General features: G+C 37.5%; 1 long non-coding RNA gene across 1 annotated transcript in view; it reads right to left on the bottom strand.

Moving 5' to 3' along the window:
• Nucleotides 1-2,665: 2,665 nt before the first annotated feature.
• Nucleotides 2,666-6,206, bottom strand: part of LOC113945377 — an 8,919-nt gene continuing 5,378 nt past the window's right edge. The window contains exon 3 of the long non-coding RNA XR_003527065.1: nt 2,666-2,861. This is a non-coding gene — a long non-coding RNA (uncharacterized LOC113945377). The remainder of the gene's footprint in view (nt 2,862-6,206) is intronic.

The following is a 6,206-nucleotide window of genomic DNA, read 5'->3' as shown; positions in this document are numbered from 1 at the left end:
CGGTCGCGCCGGGCAGCGGGCGCACGGAATGCTCCCTGCAGATCGAGACCGGCGTGTTCCCTCCCTCTGTTGATCCATTCACCCAGCCCGCCCCAGAGAGGAACGTGCTGGTGACGAACCCCGGGAAACCGCGCACAGCTCCACTGCCATCGCTTGTTCTGGCAGCTCCTGACAGGGACGGAGGATCTCAGTGGATCACCGCTGGAGCACAACCACAACCAGCATGCCTTTGTTGTTCGTTAGCTGGGCGAGTTCACCACAAAAATGTTTTGGCTTTATGCTACGAATAAGAAAACTTAATTGCGGAACATGAAATCTCTAGGTAATTTGTAAAACTGGCAATCCAAGAAGGTAATGACTGTTAATCACATAGCAACTCCTAAGCAAAGTTCATTAAACTAATTGCATAAATATCCAGAAAATGGCCTGGGGATGTACACTGCAAATTCTGAAAACTAATTATTATGCACACAGAATAAAGACAGCAGTGACTGAAAATAAAGACATGCGGTATATAGATCCATTAGTTTTAATGACACTGAAGCATAGGTACTATATACCATTCAAGTGTTCACAGGTGTCAATCTCTAGTTAATCTAATTTGCACCAAGGGGATGCAGCTCAAAACGGTTTTTCTCAATGATATTTAAGTAACCAGCATGTTAGTATTGACAGGCAAACAACAAATCTTGATAGATTGAAAACCAGCATTTTGATACATAAATATACGAGAGGCTAGTAACAGAAGTGAAGACGTTTCAATAGTGTTTTTCCCACTGCTGGAAGTAGCCCATCCTGGTGCACTGCATGGCCCTAGCATAGGCTCCTGCTGCCTGCAGACAGAGGCACAGGAGGAGGTCTGGGATATTCGGGATGCCCTGAGGGCTGCTGAGTGTGGCCATGCCAAAGCACGCTAGCACAGCAGGGAGAAAAGGAGATCTGATGAGATGTGTCATGAGCCAGCATATGGGCAGCTCCTGAGCTTCAAAAGCAGTCATGGAAAGCTCCCCTTCCGAAACCGTTTCCCAAACCAGAAGAATAAGGGAATGACTGTTTCACAGCTGCTTGTGGTAAGAAGTCCTGCAGGTGATTCCCTGCACAAGGACTGAAAATATTGCAACTAAGCAGGACATTCCCTATTAAATTCTAAACATATCGTATCTGAGGCCCAGCCTTTCTGGCAGTGCTTCTCTATCTGTATGATTTTGTAGACAGGAACACTTAGAGAGCTGCTTGACTTTTGGAGATAAAAATACATTAACAGAACTTCAAGTGTCATTGAAGAAGAATAGAGACATAAAACAGAAATTTAAACATTCTACTCCCTTTGTGAATTTTGTCTAAGCAGGCAGAGTGGTTGAAGAGCTTAACATGTACCAGATAGGTATCTGTAAGAGTTCTATAATTCACAGATACAAGCAAAAAAAGAGACACAAGCAAACATTAAACAATCAATGAAACAACTGGAGCAATTTTAAAGAGACTAATTCACTTCTAATTATATAAAGATAATTGGGAAAATATCCACTACCATATCTACATAACTGGAGGCACAGATATTTTTAAATGTATTTTCTAACACAAGTTGTGCAAACAAAATGGCCACTTCTTACCTATGTTATATATGTTAAACAATGTACCCAAAAGAACAACATTTGTACTATTTCATGGCAGAGTAGTGCAAACAACCTCTATATTACACTTTAGTAGAAAGTAAGGAAACAAGATGACTCACTGATGCTGATACACATTAAATTATTACATTTATGTTTTCCTTACATGTGCTGTAAGTAGACAGCATAGATGTTCAAACAGACAATACTCAGCTTTGACACACAATCTAATGCAAAATTATTTTAAGTAATTTCACATCCCTTTGATATCAACTCAGGTTCATAGCAGCCAGGATGTATAGAAACTACTGGCAATTTTGGCTGCTCCATCAGAGACAATTTGGATCCCATTTAGAAGTTCAGCTTTGGTCACTGGCATCTAAGATATTCAAACTTACATTAAAATCACTTACAAAAAAATTTCCAATCTACATCCTTATTTACACAGTGCCTATGTGAAACATATTATTATAAATTCTACAATTTTAAATTATATTTTCTTTCAATTCCTATGTCACTTTTCAAGAAAGATTCTTCATATATGAGCATGGCCATGCAGCTAACTATTAAAATCAGAATTGCATTTTCATTACATTTTCAGTATTTTTATGATAATCCGTATGACTAGAAAGTATTTTGAGGCTTTGCTAAAGTATGATTGATACTTCTGTTAATTCCTGAGCAACATTAAAATTCTGCACAACATACATTAGAGAAGATAAGAGACCAAGGGCTATACTACGTTACTATAAAATCAAAGTAACTTCACTGAAGTTATGGAATGACTCCATTTCCCAGCCAATGGGAACTTAAAATCTGTTCAGCTTAATATTTACATATGATAGAGTATGACTATCATTTTACTTGCACTGCAGTAGCAACACCATTCAAAGGATTCTGAATTTGCACATATGACAGGGAGAGATCAAAGTTGTTTAACCTTATGGAATCACTTTTAATTATACTCGGTATCTTTTAAAACCAGTTTTGGTGCAGTCCCACAACACTGAAGACAGTTGACTTTCTGTTTATTCTAGATTTGTGAATTATATTTACAAACAGGACTATTTGGATGTCACTGATGAGTTGTTTCAAGCCACTTCTGTGCTTTTACACCACTCAGGACTTGAGATAGTGATTTATTTGCACAGCAGAGCAGCAATGCAATTTTTTTTGCTCAGGCAAAAGAAGAAAGTCATTCCATCATCTGTCTCCTGTCAGTGTCTTTCAAATCCTGCAAGATAATACCTGTATGTACACATAGAAATGGAAACTATTTACTTAATTTGATCTTTGTCTAAGAAAGCCTGTATCTGCTATCCTGCCAAACCACTGGCAGGAAGGAGGTTTTTCTTCCCTATACATATCACAACATAAACAGAATTGAGTTCTATTTCTTAACACTCAGTCATGAATTCTTATTACATAATCCAATTTCAATAAAAAGATCTGGTCTGAACAAGACACATACATTTTGGCAGACAAAGAACGTTCAAAGCAGAATTGCCCCGTATCAGAATAGCAGGAGACTAAAATAAACTGCAAACAGCTACAATAATAAGTTGATAACCTGTAGTTTCAAACATGAACAATCTGTGATTGCAGTAAGTATAATTCTTTTATATAGGAAGCCATTAATAGGTAAAAATGGGAGCTCATTAATCTCACTAATTTGGTAACTTCAGAAGATTGTGCTGTTTTACATAGAAGGTGTCAAACTACTTGAAAGCTTAAGAATAACGTCAAAAAAAGAACTTTGTCCTGAAAGATCTGAAGAAAATCTCTGCTAATGATAACAAAACTGTGTATTCTAGCAGTTTATGAGAAAGGCAAATATTAGCATATGAAGGCCTAAACTCAGGCTAGTAGTAGCCTTTTCTCAGTTAGTATGAGGAGATTCTCACATTCATTCTTAAACATTCTGCTTTTAAATTATTCAAAAAATGCACAGCTATGACTAGAATAAAATAGAATTTTCAAGGGGGAAAAACATGAATTATACACTGCATACAATTACTTACTTTGAAATAGTGGTTCTGCCTACATTAAAAGCTGGAAATCCTAAGAATGGTCATAAGAGCTGTATTTCCTCCATCTTTCCCTCATGAACTCTCAACATTGAACTCTGTAGTTATAGCACAACACATAAAACTATTAGTTACCAGCCTAGATAGAATGATGGCAGCTAGTTGCAGAAAATATTTGATCTTACAAAAAAGGAAAAGGCTAAATGTTCGGTCTGTTAGTATTTGCTAAGAATCCATCCTGGCAAAACTTGTATTTCATGTTAAACTATTCAGGTGGGGAAATTGTTAGGAAACATTCCATAAAACAGATTAGTTGACAAAAAGAGTAAGATCCTGCAAGGTCAATGGTACCTGTCACATACCTTGATTCATCAGGTAAGTATCATATGTAGATACGCAGTATAGGAAACTCTCCAACATCAATGAGAAAGGTTCAGACTTGGAAATGTTACTAATTCAACTATTTCAAACCAGAAAAGCAGACATAAGAGATAGTTGAGAGCCTCACTATAATAATTTAATAATTATCTCTTCATGTAAATATTTTCTTATTGTAACAAAATTAATTTTCTATTGAAATGAAGTTTTTCTTAACAGTTTGAATTTAGAATACAGAAAATAATGGGGTTTGGCAGTTTGTGTATTATCTAAGAGTATTTCTTGGGCAGTAGATATCCATCGTTATTCTTAAAAAACACTTAGTGAGCCAAACTGGGAGAAGAGGGAGAAGTACACTAGGAGGAGAAACATACTTGATGATCAGAGCTTATGAGTGTACATGACACTCTCAGTAAATAATACACAAGTAAATCTGATTACTGAAGGAATCTCTACCTTGGTAAATCAGATAACATTTTGGGCCATGAAGAGGAGAAGACAGGAAGTTCAGTTTTCACATTTTCCAACTGACTGTTCAAATTTAGTGGCACTTTGGAGCCTATACTGCCATTCTGGAAAAAGCAACAGATGACTTCTTGGAGAAAGAAAGAAAAAGAGGCCAAAGTTCACAAACTACAGCACACCACTGCTGTCTTGCAGTGTGCAATCTCTTGGCAAGTGGAAAAAAATTTGTATGGATTGCTCCACCCTGAAGCTGATGCTTATGCCTCTATTTGAGCTCACATCTTAGTAGTCTGTGCACCAAGCCCTCCCAGTAACATGAATGTAGGCTGGTTATGGTTGCATTAGTGGAATTAGTTTCTCCTTTACAAAAATTTAGTAACTTGAATAAATAAAAATGAGAGAACAGCTGTTTAGCTCAAAATAGCAATGTGTCACTTATAGAATGTAGAACCAAATATAGTTCCATAGTGCCATATCTTCATTACCTGACATGTCCTTTGATTACATTTTCCCCTACCTTACAGGTACTGTCTTGGTAACACACCCTCAGTGAAAATTCTCTCTTAAAGCTAGATTTGCTAGTTAGTTTAATTTAGTGCATAAAAGCATTAAATACTTAATTACTGTGTTCTGTGTGGCATCAGATCATGAACATAGGCCAGCTAAAAATATTCTATTATTTTGGAAAAGCTCTGTCCTTTGCCAAAGCATAGAAACAATATCACTGTGCTGCACTCACTGTAGAAATACAGGTTACCAGTTAGAGGCATCTATAAATAAGAGTTCTGTGTGAACAATAAAGCACTTGTGTAAAGAGAAAGTGAAATCAAGAAGGGTGACCACTTCATCACACCATTGAAAAGAAAAATGAGAACTCTGCCATCATGTTGAAACACAGACATAAGAGTTAATGAATCAAAGTCTACAGATTTAACTATGCCATTTTTAGGAAAGGGAAGGAACACTCACATTAATCAGTATAACATTATAGATGAATAGGATTACATAAATATTTGCATGAAACAGAACAAGCAATTGCATGAGGCAGGAGACACAAGCTTTTGAAGGGTCTGGGCCATTGCCCAAGACAAAATTACCCAGCAATAGCTGCTATAAGGTAGCCAGCTTTGCACAGGCAAGACCATCAAGCCACCAGGGTAACAGAAAAGAAATATCACAATCCTACACACTGAATAACGGGTCTAATACTAAACTTTCAGGTGTGTAACATAAAAAGCCCAAATTCAAGCGTGAGGCCGTCGAGGCGGGTGAAGAGCAGTTCTTTGGCGCACCCTGTCGGGGGAAAGGGGCACTGCCTCCCTCCTCACACATGTGTCCAAGCCTCCTGGAGACACCACTTGTGGAAAAAATGTGGGAGAAAAAGTGGAAAAACATACTGAGTTTCTCTATTTGTCTGCAGAGTTATGTTCTGTTAGCTCTGTAAGTGCATCGTGCATCGCTATACAAGGGAAACCTCTTGTCATTTTACTGTTAAGTCAGGGGCTAAATCCACCCAAGACAGCTAGAAAATTAAAGCTTCAATATTTGGAAGCTCCATTTCCTCTTCTTTGAGAAAAGGGTTGCATTCTGAAAAGCTGCTTTCTGTTATGAATACTCTGATGCAGCACATATTTCTGGTAAGAACAAAGTAGATGCATGCTCTCTCAGAAGGGACGAGACGCATCTCTAGAAGAACTTGAGAAGCTGTAACTTGTATTAGCAA

This window comes from Corapipo altera, unplaced genomic scaffold, assembly GCF_003945725.1.
Source record: "Corapipo altera isolate COAL_440 unplaced genomic scaffold, ASM394572v1 44, whole genome shotgun sequence".
NCBI classification, from domain to species: Eukaryota; Metazoa; Chordata; class Aves; order Passeriformes; family Pipridae; genus Corapipo; species Corapipo altera.
The sequence above is the reverse complement of the archived record's forward strand: the minus strand, read 5'-3'. Positions and strand labels throughout refer to the sequence as shown.